We start from the raw sequence: 18,934 nt of genomic DNA, 5'->3' as shown, positions 1-18,934 counted from the left end.
ATGGACTAGTTAATTTCGGCCCGAAATTAAAACATTGTTTTTTGGTTTTCTTTTAGGGGAGTGTTAATGATACAGTTTGTAATGTTTTCATTAAAATGATGAGGCAATATTTATCGATGATTAACCGTGTTTGAAATTTAAATAATTTTAGAAAACAAATCATTTGAAATCTTCAGAATATTGTATTTATTAGTTAGGACTAACTAATATTATTTTATTAGTTAGAAGTGCCGAATAATTGTAGATTCGACAGAAACTGTATCATACACCAGGGCTCCGCTTTCTTTGACTTTGAGTCATTTTGGTAAGGAAGAAACTGGTCACAGTTTGCGCATAATCACTTGAATAAATGCTTTTGTGTTGACCTTAACTGAGACAAATTTGTATAACTTTATTTCTGCTCTTTATATTGTTTACAAATATGGAAGACAGAGCCTAAATTGGAGAACTTTGAAATATATGATTTACAGGTTGTAAAAAAATATCTAACAGTTAATATTAGTTCTGGTTTAATTCACTAGCGTCAAGAAATATTCTGATTATAACTGAGAGAACCTGACTTTATACACACAAACAAAATATAGCCCACACTGACCAGTGCAGGCACTTCACCCAACTGTCTATAGCTCACTTTCGTTTCAGTGTGTGAGCAAGTTGTGGCCATGGGTTGTCGCTCAACTTATCAATAAAAACCACTATTCTCTATTTCGGAACAAGATCTGTGAAGTTATAACTACGTTTCTTTCTATAAAGTTCATGCGGCACCACAGTAAAGCGATTTATTTTCCCGTGTATCCAATACGAGAAAAATTAACCGTTCTTTAGACGAACTTAATATATCGAAAGTCAAAAATAATTTATAAGCACAAAAATTTTAAAACATTCTATAAATTTCACGTGGCATCACATTAAAGCGACTCATGTTCATGTGTACCTAAAAGGAGAAAAATTAATTATTCTGTTGACCAACTTTTAAAAGACTGTATTCTTCCAAGATAATCTCCACTTTTAATACAAATTAAACGTGAATGTATTTCTTTTTCTTTCTTATTGAGGATCTAAAACACCAACAACGTCATACGTATATCCAAATACGATATGAAATATGGTAGCTGAATTTTTTTATTTCTCTGATTTATATTCACTGAAGCTAAAGTAAAAGGAAAGAAACATCTTCAGCAGAAATCTGACATCAGGCAGAATAAGTTAATAAATAAATTTCTATAATTCCAATTAACAGATTTTGTAATTTAGAATAGTAAGATCCAGTAAGCAGATATGTTCTGATAAAAACTAAACTAAAACATAACCGTATTAAACTAAAACATAAATGTACTAATTAATTTTTTGAACACTCTCCTTTCACATAATTTGGGAAAGTCGACATTTGGTCTATTAAGGAAATAAATAAGCTAAAAAGGGAGTATACACCACACTGTCATTATAAAGATGCCACACGTATAGTTTGTACAATAAGATATCGTTCCCCGCTAGGGATTTACAGCGATAAAATTAGAGGTTCGATTCCCCTCGGTGGACAAAGCAGACAGACCGATGTGACTTTGCTATAAGAAAAAACAAACAAACAAACATACTAAGATATTAGTTTCACCATTAAAACAATAAGAGGTATCTTGAAATGTTTTAAAACAAATTGTTAAAGAGACAAAATATGATTACATTTCAATATGATTGTTTGCTTGTTTTCGGATATTCGTTCAACGTCAGTTGTGTTAACGGTTCCTGGCCTGTTTTCGAAATGATAAGCTAGAGATCCTTTACTCTTATTAAAATATTGTTTCAAGTTGGTACTAGGTAAAAGCAACCTACAAACTACTACTCTTATTTTTATCAGGTGAAAACAACATCACAAGAAACTGTAGAACAAATAACTGGCAAACACAGCTTTTACAAGTTGCAATTTTCTTGGGACTTCTCCTATTTTCTAAAAGAGAGAAATCAGAGCCTAAAGTTGATACGTTTGAAATAAATTATTGAAAGCTCGTGAAACATGTAAAACCATCTGTACATATAAATGGAATAAGACAGAAAATATACTCAGGTCACAACGTACGAAGTGGGAATACTGTAACGGATCCTGATAAATTTTAATTTTCATTCATGTGTAAGGTCAAGTTAAACCTGACAAACATTGTAATCCTGTGACTTCAGTGTTTTTTATCCTTTCCATCACGCTGCATTTCGCCATCTCTATTGTATTGATGGTGTTTTAGTTGTATTAGCTTATCTTCTGCTTGTGTCGATTCTTGTTCTTGTGATGTTGTTACTAAACTAAACAATCACACAACATGGGCTCAGGCATATATAAACATTTTTATTAAAAATATTTCTGACATACGTTAGACTAAACTAGCAATCACTTAAATAGAATTGCGTGTCAATATATGTGTGTATGTATTACGGAATACAGAGTTGCCAGCTTTTAATGTAGCCTTTTCCAAGTGATACAGATCTCTGATTTAATACATTTTAAAATACTGATTTAAATACTATAGTCAATATTTTATCTTTATGTTCGATATTTAGCAACATTTTAGTTTAGTTATGTGCATCCAATACTTAACAGTGTTTAGTTTATGTGCTAAAGATTTAACGGTGTTTAGTTTATGTGCTAAAGATTTAACGGTGTTTAGTTTAAATGCTGAATATATGATAGTGCTTAGTATAAATACAGAATATTTACTGCACTGTTTAACGCATATACTAGACTTAAAATTAAAACATTTGATTTATATCCTGAAGATATAATAATATTTAGTTTAGATTATATGCTAAACATCTAAGTGTTTAGTTTATATGCTAAAGATTTAATAGTGTTTATTGTAACTAACTGTGCTCCAAGTTAACAGGTCTTTAGTTAGGTGTATGCATTCATACGTTTATGAGGGTCATAACGAGTGTGAGAACATTAAGTAAACAGATGATAAACTAGTTATACTCAACCATGCTACCATTTAACAGAGAATTTCTATCACTAACAATAAAAATTTAAACTAATCCTTCGTTAGTATAAACTGATTTACGAAAGCTTTAACAACTTTGTAACATGAGAAAGTGTAAGATATAAACTGTATGCAAACAAAAATATGAAAATGCACTACGAGATAAACGGTAATCCTGAGGATCAAGTTCTATAAAACGTGGATGTAAGATTATCAGTGAATATCTAATTACCAAGGATAATTCTATGTTTCTGTACTGTTGTGGCAACCAAATTAGATCAGTCAGAAACACAATTTCACCTTTAATCTCAGGTAAAATGTGAAAAAAAGAAATAAATCGTGAAAGTAAAACACTCCTTCCCGAATGGTTCAGTGGTGTGTTTATAACACTAAAATTGGGTTTTCGCCAATGTGAAGAGCACAGCTCAGATAGCTAACTCATTGTATAGTTTTGGGCTTAACAACAAACAAATGAACACAGTAAAGAAAATAACGTTCTTTTGCCATGATTTCCATCAAATGCAGTGACTTTTGAAACGTAACAACTCTGCTGAGGGTTTTTTTTATTATGCCAGATTAAGTGGGCTGGAAAATAGCTGATAAATCTTGATACCCAAATGAGATAGAACTTATGATCAAGCATAATTCAACAGAAAAGATTTTTACTTATCTAAGCAAATATAGAGTAAATAGCATTTTTGAACACGATTTCTTTAAAAGTGACTAATGGAAGTTCTTGTAGTACAAAACAAACTATTTTAATGTGAAGTTTACAAAACTTAGAAACATGTCTAAAACAGGAAATTTTAGTTTATGTTTGGCGATGTTTTATTCATGATAATAGTTTTGTGTTGTATCTGTTTTACAAATATTAGAATGTTATCAAATGAGAAGACATGAGGTAGGGATGTTTAAGGTAAGTGAGTATGTTAAGTTAAAAGATTTTTCTATTTTTGTGTGTATTAATAAATTCATCATTACGCAAATAGCCCATGCAAGTGAAACAAACTATAATTATTAGAAAGAAACTTGGCTTAAACAAAAATATTGTTTTGAAAATTACACTTATATGAATGTGTCCAAAGTTATTAATACAAGCTGTATTTCTACTACTTAGTGCTTACACTGTTTATTGGAATTTTATTTTATATTTACAGTTATAAAACTTTTTAGCAGGTAAAACTAAATAATTAAAATAAATATGGTTTATGGTTTGGTTTGAATTTCGCGTAAAGCTACACGGGGGCTATTTGTGCTAGCCGTCCCTAATTTAGCAGTGTAAGGCTAAAAGGAAGGCAGCTAGTCATCACCACTCACTGTTAACTCTTAGCTACTCTTTTACCAACGAAAAGAGGGATTAACCGTTACATTGTAACGCCCCCATGGCTGAAAGGGCACGCATGTTTGGTGTGACGGGGATTCAAACCCACGACCCTCAGATTACGAGTCGAGTGCTTTAACCACCTAGCCATGCCGGGCCAGAATAAATAAATGAGCAAAATAGACAGGCTAGACCTAATTGAAACCTTGGATGGCCTGGTGGCTAGGACTCTCAACTCTCAATCTGCAAATCACGGGCTCCCGTTACATTCAGTGTCATCATTTCTTGATAAAATAGTACTTTAAAAGTTGGCTGTGGATAGTGCTTATTAACTGCCTTTTCTCCAGTTTATCGCTGCTAAATGATGTATGCCTAATGCAGATAATATTCCAGAAGCTTTGTCCGAAATATAAACAAAATAAGATCTCATTGGATGTATTAAATAAAACATTATGATCAATAATATTTACAAAACTAAAAGTGTAGCTTTCCCGTTTAAACAATCATTTTCTTTGTATATAATAGCTTGTACTAGCAGATGACCCTATAAGTAAGCCTTTATTATAATAACATGGATAGAATCAGTTTTATTTAAAAATAACTATTGGATAAACTTAAATGATTTTAGGCACACACAAATGGAATTCAAGAGTGAAAAGAAGCAATTCAATATTATTCAAATTTTACATAAATACTGAATCCAAGCATTTTCTTACAATCACAACCTACATATTACATAGAAATGTATACCAAATTCTGTGCAATTACGTTTAGCACTTTAAGCTTGAGAACAAAACATAGAAGTTACATTATGCCACCTTCCTGGCACAGATATAATTAACCAGATCTGGGGTTGTGTTACTTGTATTTTGGCTGGCAGTGACCTGGGAGTCTTCCAATCTCACACTCTACAGATGCTATTCCCTAGGCGATCCCTAATCGTTCATAGTTCTGTAAGATCAATCGTCAAGGGTAATACCGAATCTATCATAATGAGTGTCTCAGACATTAAATGATCTTTCTAACTCAGAGAGAAGAAAGTAATAACATTCACAACTTTGACAATTCACAGATACTACATTTGTATTCAGTGACTAACTTTCCCTCTTAGTTATAAGTATTTGCTCTTACAAGAAATGTCATTCCTTAAGTAAAAAGTATTTCTTTAGACAAGACAATACACAAATATCCTCAAACGTTCCTGCCAAAGGTACAATATGAAAATCATCACAGTAAAAAACAAAAGAGATGTTAGGAAGTAGAACACTTCATCAGTTAAACGTTAATATTAATAATACCAGGTTACAGCAGGTCAATGAATTCAAATACCTAGGAAATAATTTCACAGCAAAAATAGGAAAATAGAAACAATAATACGTAAAAAGAACGATATAAAATACCAAATAATACTTCTTCTGAAACTCCTAAATATTTTGATGAAAATAAAATGAAAATTAATAAACACCATATTTGTACCAACTTTAACAATGTTAAACTTGGACCTATATAAAAACCAAGAATGGGAAATCATCACTTGTAAGATGAGATATTTATGTAAAGCTGCTAACATTACTATAATAGACAAGGTAAGAAATATAAAGGTCAGAAAAATGATTAAAACAGCCCCATTCAACGAATGCAGTAGAAAGCATATTGACTCAGTCATCTCATCTTGCTGTAAAAGATGTAAAAGGAAAACACATGTGTTCAAATAAGGGAAATACAAATTTTAGCAGAAACAAATCTCTGCAATATCATTCTTTTGTCAGAACACTAAATGTTCTCCTTTTTACCTGCTTTGTGGTGCTTCAGTTAAATTCTAGTGTAAACATCTCACAGTATTCATAAAAATATGTGGAGTGGTTCAGGTAAGCATTATTTAATATAGTCTGGTAGACAAGTCAATAGCCAGGAAAAGCTACAAAATGCCACATGAAATGCTGTAAGAAGATGATAAAGGATCATGAAAACTACGTCTGGTATTGGCTCAGGCCAGTGGCATAAAGGCAGCAGCTCAAATCTGGCTAGACAGATCCATAACTCATACTCCAGTGTTACAAGATGATCGCTCACATAATCTAGTTGAATGTTCCTTCTAAGATCTCCGCCCTACACTTCTTGGAGAAGTTACGACATATCTAAATGCAGTGAGGGAATAAAAAATGAGTTGGATTTAATGGTTTCTAGATGGCAGCACATTATAGAACAGCAGCTATTAAGCCAAAGCTATAAAGGTGATATATATATTGCAGTTTATGTGCATAAACAAATATGCGTGTGTGTGATCTTACATATGTATACGTAGATTAAGTTATTTATGAGTGTTGTATAGCATGAATGGATCAATTAGTCAATCAACACAGCTGTTAGCAATATGTCAATGCTTTTTTTTTTTTTAAAGGATTTGCTCTGAATGTTAAGACCTTACAATGTAGAATTAATCGTGATTCTGATCCGGAACGTATTATTAAAAGATAAAATACACCTATTTTCAATAATACTGGTTTCAAAACTGAAATATTTGGCGGGTAACGAATTTTTTTGGAGGGATAGAAATAATAAAGAAACTTGCAGTATATCTGAAAGAAATCATGGTTTTAACTGGCATGGCTTGTTAAGAGTCGTGCGAGTTTTTTTGATCAAATTGCAACTTTATGGACAAGTGTAAACAATCAGTAATAAATGAAATCCAGAATCAGTAGCTCAGGCATCATGTTTATTACAAATCTGGTGTACCCAGCGTCTAATTTGATTATGGAGAAATATTTCAAATCATGCAAATCAATATACTTTGTGATAACTCAATTTTCTTAATATTTTATTCACAATGTTTCAGTACAAGACTCAGGTATAATGTGTGAAAATAGACGTGGTGATGAAATTTTACAAGTTGCATCTAGATGTTACCAAACGTGTACCTGGAAGAAACAATGTGATGAGACAATTGGTCAGAAGTAGATTTCGGTGTCAACTAAACCAAGGAAGCTCAAGTTTACAAGATAGGATGTTTACAGCATTGATCCAGTTCATTTCCTACTTGGTCCAGACTCTGTGTATTAACAAGGAGGCTGTGAAATGAAAAAGACCGGCTGATGTCAGGCTTAGTTGATGAAAGATACCATAACTATGAATTGTGTCGAGTAAACACCAAGTAAAGGCTAGAGAACCACGACCCTCACAGGTCATAAGGATATATCTTCTACTGGCCTAGAGAACCACGACCCTCACAGGTCATAAGGATATATCTTCTACTGGCAATATAAAACATGAAAACACTCAAAACTCTTAGAAATACTATTTGATTAAAGTATAAATTCAATACCTTCCAAAAGTGATCGTTCGAGAAAATAGCGAGTAAAAACAAGAAATTACATCTGTCTGAACTTCCGACCCATCGGAATTGACCTTATATTTTCAATCTAGATTTTTTGTACTTAAGAATGACTTCATGGCTTTTCTGACTATCTTTCTTTAACTACACAGTTTTGACGAGAAATAGTTTAGCTAGATGTTCCATCATGGCAAAAAATTAGGTTACATGATCGAGCCTAGATATTTTCATGTGGGTACCGTAGATAAAGATGTACTGCATGTTGACGCATCAGAAATAGAAAACTTAACAATGACGAAATCTCTCCTGAGGGTAAGTTGCCCAAACCAGCCACAGTAACTCTTATGCCTTTACTTGATATATTAATGGGAGTAAGAGCAACAGTGACCCTGAAGGAGCTGAATTTCTAAGTGGCCCATCTAACCTCACCAATACTGACCCACATGAAAATAACAAAGAAACGCCATGATTCACTCCAAAAATGTTTCGTTGACTATCATTTCAACCACTGTGTAATTATGAAACTATACCTACTATAACAATGAATATACTCAATGCATGCTCGTGAAATTTAACAAGGTTTTAATAAAAAATTGCATGTTTATCGTACAAAGAAATCTTATCTATTAATATTTATTTTTACTAAACATTTATCTGAAAATTTACAAAAACTTAATTGAGTCAGTCTGTCTAAAAGGAGATTTTTATGTTAATATCTATATACATTTAATTTCCATATTTTACTTGCAGAACCCTTAAAACATCTTGAATTAATATCAAAAGATTTTTCATAAAACTTTACTCTCTATCTTTCTTTTCTCTATTTCACTGTAACTACGGCAAAGCAGCATTGTCAAGTCAAAGATTACTATACTGATTAAGGCTTGAGCACCCTTCAAGAAGGAAGATAACTGGTTGTAGCAAAAAGCTATGTCTACATTAGAGCTAGAGTAGGTAGCATACTGTTAAGGGAACTACTAGTGGACATCACCAGAGCCACAACAAAGCCATGAACACCATGATGGCCAAAATTATAGTAAAACTCAAGACAGCTGTCACACATAAAGACTTGTTGGCAAGGTTACAGAGAGTGAGTGAAGCTTTATCTGGGTGAGTACAGTACATTTTGTATATGTTTTAATTTAAGGACACATTCTTTAAATTAATTATCTCTGAATTTTTAATTTTGTTGTCTCTTTTTCTCATTTATTATATATCACATGTATAATCTATTTGTAAGTATATATCTCATAAGAATATACCTTAATTTTGATTTATATAGTGCAAATGCTAGTCTTAATTGCACAATGTGTTTGAGATTGATGAGGACTAGTTGCTCTATTTTTCGTTTTCTTAATTTCACGATGCATATTATATAAAAGGATTTATTTTATTGTGTTATATGTATATGTAAATTCCAGCATGCTTGGTGCTTTATTTGTTTTGGGAAAATGAATTAATTGTATAATTTACTGGATGTCAGAATCATGTGTAGATATTTCCATGTGTGTGTATCTCTACAAAAAGCTTTTTCTTTTCTTTTCTGCATAAATAGTTATTTTAAGTTTTAATTTACTGTGTGTTTACTGTGTTGAGTAACTAAATGCATTATCTATGTCAAAAAGGAAATTTCTTTTTGCAAAACATCCATTTCCTGTTTATGCTATAATTTTCGTCGCATATAGAGGGCTTAATTTTGTTTTAATATATGTTTAGAAGTGTGTTCGTTATTAAGGACAAAACTACACAAAGGGCTATCTGTGCTACGCCCACCCCAAGTATTGAAACCTGGTTTCAAGTCCGCAGACACTACGCTGTGCCACTGAGGGGTGGGCATGTTTAGAATGATTCAATCTATATATATATATAGTAATATAGAGAGTCTGCATTATAAACTGATTGTTTAATATAATTCGATTTATCTTTAATTTGTGTTTAACAGTGAAGTGCTTCTTTTAATGTATGTGTACGTGAAAAGTAATTTTGCGCCATTAATCCTGAAATGTATTGACAGTCTTTATTGAAGAGTATTTTGTTTTACGGTTAGAAATTATTAAGTATTATCGTTAAAGGGTTTCGCTATTTATTTGCTTATATCATAATTGGAGGTTGTTTTAATGTGATTTTTTAACAGACATGTGTTAAAAGTACACATTCCTGTTTCGTGTTAGTGATTTGCTGTTTGAGCTAATCATTATGTAATTTTAATTTAATGCTTTATAATAATGATAAAGGATTTCAAGCATGATAAGTATCGTTATTTTTATTTTTAGTAAAAGGTTTTGATGTAATGAATCCTTTATGAAAAGTAGAACATTACAATAGTTCTTGATTAATGTATGTGTTTATATTTTATTGGCTTTAGTGTTAAAATTAATATTCAGGAGAGGAAGGAAATGCGGTACACAGGCACACCATTCACATTTGTATTTTAATGTAGAAGCTGTAATGTTGTTGTTGTTCTTTATTTCGGGTGTGTCCAGTTTTTACATAACATCTGGTTAAAAGAATAAATAAATTACTTTCTTTTTAAATATTTCTGTCATGCTTTGTAAATAACATTTAGTCTAACCATAAGAAGTATAGTAATAAAGTTATACGTTGTCCATGAAAATCGACAGCAGAGTATTTCAGTGGTAGGTCAGATGATATCTGTAGGTTGCAACTTTCCTTATGTTTGAATGGTAATAACTAACTATTTGAGAAGCAGTTTCTCTATAGTATCAATTCAACTAAATAACATGAAATGTAGTCAGTCAGACACATAATTTTTGAGCTAATCATTTACAACAAGTCAAATCACTTCTCTAATAAATGAGAATGTCCATCGACCAAAGGTAATGCACAGACAATGTTTGCCAGTGTTGGAATAAATATTATTTCATTATGTGTTAAATTCTGTGTCCAGTCTATTATTTTAACATACTTAATTTTAGCGGGACGAAATATTAATTTGTAATATATTTTGCCACACCTTCTGTTATGTAGTGGACCTTCCTAATTTACTTTTCGAGGCAATCAGTTTCAACTTAATCGGTTACTTGAGTAATAGTCATCCAGCTCCGATTGTGATATAGTTACAAGAGTAAATATACAGCACATGACTGATTAGGTTTATATACTGGTCAGTCAGATCATTTGCTGTCGAGCTTCTAAAATTTGTGGTAAAAGAAATAGTATAATTCTTACATTCTTGTTTAGGACCTTTATAAACTGTAAAGTTTATAATAATAAGCAAGAAGTAATTTAAAAATACTAAGTTAATTACCAGTTGTTTATTATAACATATTTGATATTTGACCTCCTTCGTAAGATACAATTAATAGGTTAAACTTTAGAACTGGTAGTAGCATTGACTATTAGAATATTGTTCTCATATTTGCTGGTTTCCCTCACAGTAGTTACCCGTTGGGACAGCGGTAAATCTTCCTATTTACAACGCTAAAATCAGAATTTCGATCCTTCTCGGTGGATACAGCAGATAGCCCGTTGTGGCTTTGCTATAAGAAAAACAAACTCTTGGAGTATAACGGTTAGGAACTATAAATAGGGAGGACCTTCGAAAGAAACTGTATCAGCAAGCAGGTCTGCATTTTTCTGCTTTCAAACTGAGACTTAATATAAAAAAAACTGACACAAATTTGTACGCAATCAATTTTTATTAACAACTACAACAAAACGAAAAGATAAATTATTTTTCTTGGAGTAAGAGAAGACTTAGGTTTCCAACATTATGAGTTAAAGGTTCCCTGCATTATAAATCTTAGTCAAAGTTTCACTACATTATAAATCTTAGTTAAAGTTTTTTCAAAGTTAAAGTTTATTCAAGTGTAAGAAGTTTTAATCTTAAGTATTTATTAAGTTGATAAAAAGCTCTTATACTTTACTTAATATAGTCTGAAGTTAATACTGAATATCCAATATATTCGCAGTTCTCTACTACTAAAAACATGACTTTTTATGTATAAACAATAAGGTCAGGTCATCAAATACACAGATCTCATCCATATCACTTTTGTTTAGTATAAAAGTAAGTCTTGTCCTTGAAGAAAAAAGTCTCTTTATTTTGGTACAACTCATATGAAGTTACAGCAATTTTTTCTGAGGTGAGTTTATGTAATATCACAATAAATTGACTTTGGTGCCTGTGCTATTAAGACGAGAAAACTTAGTTGCTCCCTTGTATTAACTTCTATGTTAGGAGCTAAACACAGTTTATATGCACAAAATTAGAAGTTTTAAACGCCAGTTGACGGGATACAAATATCATGATATGCTTGCCTATCACATTAGTTTGCAAGTACTTGTAAGTGATAACCAAAATATTTCCAATTGTTTATTCAATATTATCTTATTTAGACTATTAATAAACATTACTGTTAGGCCTACGCGTATAAAGTAATGTTTATACACGCCCTTATGTTTTAGACTAACAAAACATAAGATCAGTTACTTGGCCAACATTACATCACAATAAAACTCGTAATAATATTTAATATATCTTTCTTTACTGATCTATAATTGGTTGGCTCTGGTAATGAATGATTTTACCGGCAGCAGCGAACAGTAATCAACGTGTGGAATAGAGAAATTATGTTATTCTTACTGGAAAGCTGTACACAAGTAGTAAATTTATCCGTTTGTTTCGAATATTCGTGCAAAACTTCACAAGACGTACCTGCGATAGGCTTTCCTGCTTTTGAGCTGATAAACTACAGAAACGACAGCTAGTTAACAGCATTAAATGTAAATCTTGGGCTACTTTAATCGAAAAAATAGGTCTTGGTCGTCATTTTCATGATTACGGGACTCAAACTTGGGACCATAATGTTTAAAATCCAGGACGTAAACAACTGGTCACACCTGATACGGAGAAGATAGATTTATCTACAATTATTGTCAGTCTCATTGAAATGTGATGTTAAACCAAGCACAGATATGCAGATGAAAGCTTTAGTGGCGTAACCTGTTTAGTACCACAACAACTTATCATTAATATTCAATACTAATTTAACAGATAAATATTACAACGTTATTCTGAAATTAAAATTAACAAAATACTGTGAGTCAATAAAGATAAAATGTATAATTTAAAATCTGAAGACATTATTTAATACTCATGAATGAAATAAATTAAGATGCTTAACAGTTATAAATTAATTACATCGAACAGCTTATGTCCAAAATAATATTAAAGATTAACATACTTATTTGCGCTATACCAGTGGCACAGCGACATGTCTGCAGATTTACAACGCTAGAAACCGGATTTCGATAGTGGGTAGCTTTATGATTAATAACAAAGAACAACACTATGCTAATAAATGAAAAACCCTTTGGTTTAAGAATTCTTGATTTTAATTTCAAAATAATATAAAATAGTAGTCAAAGGTAAGAGATAATACAACAATAAAATAAAATCTAAGTTTGACATCAAACACAGCACGTTAGTAAGTTTGAACCATTTCTTATATATTAACCTGTTGTACAAATATTTAAGCTATTTTTCGCCTTTTTTCTAGGTCTGTCTTTTAGGTGTCTCTACAAATTTTCACTGTTGTTTGTTTTTGAATTTCGTGCAAAACTATACGGACGCTATCTGCACTGACCTTCCATAATTTAGCAGTGTAAGACTAGAGGGAAGACAACTAATCATCCCCACTCACCGCCAAACCTTGAGCTAGTCTTTTATCAACGAATAGTAGGATTGACTGCCATATTATAACGCTTCCACGGATGAAAGGGTGAGCATATTTGATGTGACGGGGATTCAAACCCGCGACCCTCAGATTACGAGTCGAGCGCCTTAATCAGAGTTGTTGTTTAATCAGAAGTTTAAGACACCATGTTTAATATGTCCTTAATGTCTAAACTTTCTCTAATGTTTAGGAAAATACTCTGAGATATAAACAGAAGATAAGTTAGATTAGTGAATGCAGTACCGTATAGAATGAGTTTGTTAATGAGCAATCAGTGCATGATTTGTCAGTCCGTCGGCTTCTTTCAGCCAGATAGTCAGTTAATTATCTCAACGATTTCAACATTGAATTTCTAGGAAAAGTACGCATAATTAAACAAAAAGTGAATTTTCTTTTCAAAATAGTATTTTATTTGTGAAGTTAGGCCCATGGCTGAACGTAATCACCCTAACATCGAAACTTGATTTTGAAGAAAATGTTTTTATTATCATCTAGTGAGCTGGACTTTGTATCATTTTTAATTTGCTTTTGTCAAATACTCCAAAATGTAAACAGCAAACGTTACAGAATAGTAGGTATAATAGTAAATTAATCTTTTTTTAATCAAGAAGTAGTTTTGTTTGTTTGTTTCGAATTTCGTATGAAGCTACTCGAGGGCTATCTGAGCTGTGTGTGTGTGTTTTTTTCTTATAGCAAAGCCACATAGGCTATCTGCTGAGCCCACCGAGGGGAATCGAACCCTTGAGTTTAGCGTTATAACTCCGTAGACATACCGCTGTATTAGCGAGGGGCACTATCTGAGCTAGCTGTCCCTATGTGTGTAGTGTAAGACTAGAGGGAAGGCAGCTAGTCATCACCACCCACCGCAAACTCTTAGGCTACTCTTTTACCATCGAATAATGGAATTGACCGTCTCTTTATAACGACCCCATGGCTGAAAGGGCGAGCATGTTTGGTGCGACCGGGATTCGAACTCGCGACCCTCGGATTACGAGTCGAACGCCTTAACACACTTGGCCATGCCGGGTCCAACAGTGGGATTGACCGTCACATTATAACGCCTCCACGGCTGAAAGGGAGAGCATGTTTGGTGCGACCGGGATTCGAACCCGCGACCCTCAGATTAAGAGTCGAACGCCTTAACACACCTGGCCATGCCGGGCTTACTTAAGAAGTAGTAAAGGCAGTTTTCAAACTGCTTTGGCATTTGTTAAAACCTGTAATTCTATATAACTTGTGAGTAATGTGTTGTACTTACGTGTAACTTTCCAGAAATGCCAAGCGTGACATTCATATTATTTGCAGGAAAACCTACGTCGTGAAATCTATACGATGCTTTGGAGTTCTGTTGAAAAACTTACTAATGATGAAAACATTTTAGCTTGTTTAACAGTTTTTGTTAACGAGTGTTACAATGTTCAATTTTATCATCGAAAAGTTAAAACCTTAAACATTTTAAAACATAATCCTAAATGTTCTTATATAAAAGTTAGAGCAAACATTATTATAAAGATTTGCAAACAGTCTTAAATTTTATAATAATTTGTAGTCTATAAAACAAGAACATTACAAAATATAACGTTTGTAAACAATTTAAAGTCAGTATTATTATTATTATTATTTAAATTATTGTTTTTAATACTAGTAGAATAAAATCTATGAGTAACTTTAAATGCATCTTCAGAACAGAGAACCCTTCCTTTTGACATAGATATTTCCCCCCGCTAGTACAGCGGTAAGTCTAGGTATTTACAACGCTAAAATCAGGGGTTCGATTTCCCTCGGTAAGCTCAGTACATAGCCTCATGTTGCTTTGATATAAGAAAACACACACATAGATATTAACGGTTGCTATTTAGTGCTATTATTGTAATGATTTGTAAATATTATACAAAACCCTCATTTTATTATATTATATGTATACTGCTTAATCTTAGTTATGCATGAACTAAAAACTTCTATTAAATTAGAGGGACGATCAGTAGAGCTCATTCTTCCACTAACCATCGTTCATCATATTTGGCCTTCACAAAATACGAAAATGTGTCCTATGTCCATCATTATCAACAAATACAGAACACATGGCATGACAATGAGGAATAATGTTCTACATGTGTCCGTCAGCCTTCATCAAAATCCGAGCATTTTTTGACTGAGTTATAGAGCAAACATAGTGCGAAAAATCAGTTCCCTGATTAACAGATAGGGATTTGGGGGAATTTTGTTGTTGTACTATGACCTTCACTCTCAAAACTAATCACTTCTAAGCTGGACCATGCTACAGATGTATACCCACCTTTAACCAAATCCATTTACACATTTTCGATAAATCTTACTGACAAATACACACAGTATCTTCGGTGGGGAGGTAAGAAACTGGTCAGCGTCTATACATATTACAAAATAAATTAATCTTTACTTTTCTGAGGGTGGTTTAGAAAGCTGCCAATATTGTACAACCATAGTAGAAGTGCGTGTGTTTTCTTATAGCAAAGCCACATAGGGCTATCTGCTGTGTCCACCAAGGGGAATCGAATCCCTGATTTTAGCGTAGTAAATCCGAAGACTTACCCTGTCCCAGCGAGGGAACCCACGCAGAAAGTTGCTAACGTGAACGTTTTATTTGACTTTCTATTACAAGTATACTGAAGAATAAAATAATAGCTCAGAAAAAAAAAAGCCTTTTCTGTTAAAGATTATCGAAAAAAAAATTTGGAATTAGAGTTAAGTTATAATACCAAAAATAACTAACGACATTTTACTAACATTAAAGTAAGTATTATTATAAAAGTCGGTAGGGGTTACACCCTTCCGGAAAATAAAAAATAAGAAAGCTGTCCAAATGACTACGAAAGGCTAAAAGCGTGTGAAAGGCATATACATTAAAATATCATCAAAATAGGAAATTTCATAACTAAACCTTTCTCCGATATGTTTATTGACCTCTTTTAACCTATTAAAGAGTATAAACATAAAAGTTTCAAAAATACGTTATCTGAGGAAAGAAGGTATAGAAATTATCAAATAAAATGTCAAGAAAAATGTACTTTCGTATTGGTCACTAATTCAATATTTTTTACGTGGTTCATTATCTCTCGCTCTTTGATTGATTTGCTGGACCTGAAGACTTTCACTATTTTCATTGAAAATCATTGGTTTTTTCTATTACATCTAGACTTCATTGGTGTATTAGCAATTAATTAATGTTTCTCATCGTAGATGACTAGACGCTTCTAATAATCGTAATAACTTTTTGAAAAAAAAATGTTTATTCGCCTTCGAACTGACTTCAAATGGTATATACATGATTGATTTATAAGAGAATATAATGAGAAGTTCTGACTTTCTCTGTATCACATCACAGTCGCTGTTCAAACGTGCATCAGTTAGCCCAAATAAGGATCAACAGATAAACAGATGGATAGAGATACATAATTGCATAAGAATATTAAACGAACTGTTATTTAGGATGCATATTATTATGAATTATTTTTGAAAATATTGATATTAATAAATCAAACGTCTGAATTGTCGGGTGTAAAACTTACCTGAGCAATGTGAACTAACTTGTATTCTTTTTGAACCTTCACATTCGTTAAACTAATCTATATAGAACCAAAATTTGAAGTGTACTTCGAATTACGGTTGTTGTTCTTGACATACTGTGCTTCCTACGGCTATATGCGAACTATGAGAACAGCTTCATCAGGCGCATGCTTTTTATACGTCACTTGCAAATCGGTTTCTCCCTCTGGTGTCCACTAGGAACTGTGCGTAACTTCTCGTCACGGACTTACTGTCAAATCTTTCCCTTTTTGTGTGGCGGAAATGAAACTTATTCTGGTGTCAAACTTTACTTACATCGAAAGTTTGTTCTAGTTCACGATATAGCCTTTAGACTATAACCCATGAAAAGAAAAATTAAAATAGTTGTTACTGTTAAGGACAAAGATACGCAATGGGTTATTTGTGTACTGTTCATCACCGCTATCGAAACTCGATTTTTAGCATTATAAGACATGCGTGCGCACGCGTGTTTCTTATAGTAAAGCTACATCTGGCTCTCTGCTGTGTCCTCCGAGGAGAATCGAGCCTTGGAATTTAGCATCGTAAAGATTTACCGATTTCCCATCATATGAGGCAAATGAAAAGGAAACGTTTGCGTAAATTATCGAAACAATTCCGAAAACAGCTCATTATTCGTATAGCTAGCTAATTTATTTAGATAGGTAAGTTCTGAAATATTAATATAATTTGTATTGTAATTGTGGGAGAAAAGTTTTAAACTTGAAAACGGTTATTATTCTATCTTACATCTTAATTTTCATAAAAAAAAACAGAATATATTTTCTTCATTTTATTTTCTTTAAATAGCCCTTAGAGAAAACTAAGAGAAAACTACGAGTAAACTTCAGCAGTTAAACCGAAACACTGAAAATAATTGTGAAAGACGTGTAATTTGTAAATTGAATTAGTAAAGTACGAAGAATTAATAAAAAGAAGTATAGTAGAAATGTAAGCAGTTAAAAAGTAAAATAGTTTAAAATTAATAAAGTTAATGTTTGCTCATGTTTTCTGTTGATTCGAAGAAACGAACTTTTAAATACAATATTGTTCATTATTTGTTTCTTTAATATACATTGAACTGTTTCTTTTTTCACATTTATTGTCAATTGCGTTACTTTGCTATATTTCAATTTTATAGCAACTCGCCAGTCTTGAACAGCGAATAGATTAATTTAACTTTTTCTTCTTTTTAAATAATAAAAATAGAAAAGTCAAATTAGTCTAGAGTATCTTTAGAGTTTACCTTACGAAAACACGAGTTCCCATATTTTTATCTTGGATTGATTATATAAATAATATACATGCATTTTTATCGTAATCATGTAAAGCCTCTGTAAACAAAGTTTATATGTAAATAAACTTTGAAAATGCTTTTATTTAAAGATACTTGAAACTTCTTTCCTTCGTTTAGAGAATAAATGGTACATTACAGTATTTTCACGTCATTACGAACATACATATCACGGAGAACACCTTTTTGTCACTTACTGCAACGCGTGCAATATGTAATCTAAATTAACTTGTGTTTGTGTTGTTTGTTTTGAAATTTCGCACAAAGCTACTCGAGGGCTATCTGTGCTAGCCGTCCCTAATTTAGCAGTGTAAGACTAGAGGGAAGGCAGCTAGTCATCACCACCCACCGCCAACTCTTGGGCTACTCTTTTACCAACGAATAGTGGGATCGACCGTCACATTATAACGCCCCCACGGCTGAAAGGGCGAGCATGTTTGGCGCGACGGGGATGCAAACCCGCGACCTTCAGATTACGAGTCGCACGCCTCAACACGCTTGGCCATGCCGGGTCATTAACTTGTGTATTTATTTACATTTCAGGTGATAAAGTTAGAACCTATTAAATATCTCTTGAAAGCCTTCAGTAAAAAGATCAACCTTTGCAGGATGTACAGTGAAAATAGTAAGAAAACTTTGTGTGTATAACTACAACTAGTCTTAAAAACCAATGGCTCATCAGTAATTATGAAGACTTATAATGCTAAGAACCAAACTTCGAAACCCATTGTGCAGTTTTGAGCTTAACAACAAACAAACGAA

General features: G+C 32.5%; 1 protein-coding gene across 3 annotated transcripts in view; it reads right to left on the bottom strand.

Moving 5' to 3' along the window:
* LOC143253131 (5-hydroxytryptamine receptor 1-like) overlaps positions 1 to 16,999 on the bottom strand; it is an 81,435-nt gene extending 64,436 nt beyond the window's left edge. Inside the window, exons 1-2 of one of the 3 annotated variants that reach the window (XR_013029394.1) lie at positions 16,863 to 16,996; positions 5,074 to 5,235 (exon numbers count right to left, since the gene is read on the bottom strand). The gene's annotated coding sequence lies outside the window, so the exon portion shown is untranslated. Of the gene's footprint in view, positions 1 to 5,073; positions 5,236 to 16,862 lie in introns of those variants that run through there. The other 2 variants (XR_013029393.1, XM_076506455.1) reach the window with 2 other exon arrangements.
* Positions 17,000 to 18,934: the final 1,935 nt, after the last annotated feature.

This window comes from Tachypleus tridentatus, chromosome 1, assembly GCF_004210375.1.
Source record: "Tachypleus tridentatus isolate NWPU-2018 chromosome 1, ASM421037v1, whole genome shotgun sequence".
Lineage (NCBI taxonomy): Eukaryota > Metazoa > Arthropoda > Merostomata > Xiphosura > Limulidae > Tachypleus > Tachypleus tridentatus.
The sequence above is the reverse complement of the archived record's forward strand: the minus strand, read 5'-3'. Positions and strand labels throughout refer to the sequence as shown.